Source organism: Petromyzon marinus, unplaced genomic scaffold (assembly GCF_048934315.1).
Source record: "Petromyzon marinus isolate PM22_M1 ecotype Great Lakes invasive population unplaced genomic scaffold, UKy_Petmar_22M1.pri1.0 PM_G_Scaffold_21, whole genome shotgun sequence".
In the NCBI taxonomy this organism is placed as follows: domain Eukaryota; kingdom Metazoa; phylum Chordata; class Hyperoartia; order Petromyzontiformes; family Petromyzontidae; genus Petromyzon; species Petromyzon marinus.
The window spans coordinates 625,001-627,500 of NW_027422773.1; positions in this window are offsets into that span (position 1 = coordinate 625,001).

Below are 2,500 nucleotides of genomic sequence, written 5' to 3' on the forward strand. Positions count from 1 at the left end.
CCAAGGGAGTTCTGTGCGAGCCGAACAGCCCCGTGACCCACAAGAGAAACATCCCCGCCAAATTCGAGCGTTTGACGGGGTCTATCCGTGAAAAAATATTCACGTTTTTGAGTGCACATGCATTTCTGCTGCAAATGCCTCTGGAAGTTTCATGCCGTTCGTATGCCAATTGTGGCAACACGAAAATGACCCGTTTTCCCATTCCGAGGGATTTCTGTGCGACCCTAACAGCCCCGTGAGCCACAAGAGACACATCCCCGCCAATTTCTAGTGTTTCACGGGGTCTATCCGTGAAAAATATAGACGTTTTTGAGTGCACATGCATTTCTGCTGCAGATGCCTCTGGAAGTTTCATGCCGTTCGTACGCAATGTGGCAACACGAAAATGACCCCTTTTCCCATTCCGAGGGATTTCTGTGCGACCCTAACTAACAGCGCCCGTGAGCCACAAGAGAGACATCCCCGCCAATTTATAGCGTTTCACGGGGTCTATGCGTGAAAAATATTAAAATTTTTGAGTGCACGTGCCTTTCTGCTGCAAATGCCTCTGGAAGTTTCATGGCGTTCCTATGCAATGTGGCAACACGAAAATGACCCCTTTTCCCATTCCGAGGGAGTTCTGTGCCACCCTAACAGCCCCGTGAGCCACAAGAGACACATCCCCGCCAATTTCTAGCGTTTCACGGGGTCTATCCGTGAAACATATAGAAGTTTTTGAGTGCACATGCATTCCTGCTGCAAATGCCTCTGGAAGTTTCATGCGGTTCGTACGCAATGTGGCAACACGAAAATGACCCGTTTTCCCATTCCCAGGGATTTCTGTGCGACCCGAACAGCCCCGTGAGCCACAAGAGACACATCCCCGCCAATTTCTAGCGTTTCACGGGGTCTATCCGTGAAAAATATCAATTTTTTTTGACTGCACATGCATTTCTGCTGCAAATGCCTCTGGAAGTTGCATGCGGTTCGCATGCAATGTGGCGACACGAAAATGACCCGTTTTCCCATTCCGAGGGATTTCTGTGCCACCCTAACAGCCCCGTGAGCCACAAGAGAGACATCCCCGCCAATTTCTAGCGTATCACGGGGTCTATCCGTGAGAAATATTCACTTTTTTGAGTGCACATGCATTCCTGCTGCAAATGCCTCTGGAAGTTTCATGCGGTTCGTATGCAATGTGGCGACACGAAAATGACCCGTTTTCCCATTCCGAGGGATTTCTGTGCCACCCTAACAGCCCCGTGAGCCACAAGAGAGACATCCCCGCCCACTTCTAGCGTTTCACGGGGTCTCTCCGTGAAAAATATCACATTTTTTGAGTGCACATGCATTCCTGCTGCAAATGCCTCTGGAAGTTTCATGCGGTTCGCATGCAATGTGGCGACACGAAAATGACCCGTTTTTTCCCATTCCGAGGGATTTCTGTGCCACCCTAACAGCCCCGTGAGCCACAAGAGACACATCCCCGCCAATTTCTAGCGTTTCACGGGGTCTATCCGTGAAAAATATTAAATTTTTTGACTGCACATGCATTTCTGCTGCAAATGCCTCTGGAAGTTTCATGCGGTTCGCATGCAATGTGGCGACACGAAAATGACCCGTTTTCCCATTCCGAGGGATTTCTGTGCCACCCTAACAGCCCCGTGAGCCACAAGAGAGACATCGCCGCCAATTTCTAGCGTTTCACGGGGTCTATCCGTGAAAAATATTCACTTTTTTGACTGCACATGCATTCCTGCTGCAAATGCCTCTGGAAGTTTCATGCCGTTCGCATGCAATGTGGCAACACGAAAATGACCCCTTTTCCCATTCCGAGGGAGTTCTGTGCCACCCTAACAGCCCCGTGAGCCACAAGAGACACATCCCCGCCAATTTCTAGCGTTTCACGGGGTCTATCCGTGAAACATATAGAAGTTTTTGAGTGCACATGCATTCCTGCTGCAAATGCCTCTGGAAGTTTCATGCGGTTCGTACGCAATGTGGCAACACGAAAATGACCCGTTTTCCCATTCCCAGGGATTTCTGTGCGACCCGAACAGCCCCGTGAGCCACAAGAGACACATCCCCGCCAATTTCTAGCGTTTCACGGGGTCTATCCGTGAAAAATATCAATTTTTTTTGACTGCACATGCATTTCTGCTGCAAATGCCTCTGGAAGTTGCATGCGGTTCGCATGCAATGTGGCGACACGAAAATGACCCGTTTTCCCATTCCGAGGGATTTCTGTGCCACCCTAACAGCCCCGTGAGCCACAAGAGAGACATCCCCGCCAATTTCTAGCGTATCACGGGGTCTATCCGTGAGAAATATTCACTTTTTTGAGTGCACATGCATTCCTGCTGCAAATGCCTCTGGAAGTTTCATGCGGTTCGTATGCAATGTGGCGACACGAAAATGACCCGTTTTCCCATTCCGAGGGATTTCTGTGCCACCCTAACAGCCCCGTGAGCCACAAGAGAGACATCCCCGCCCACTTCTAGCGTTTCACGGGGTCTCTCCG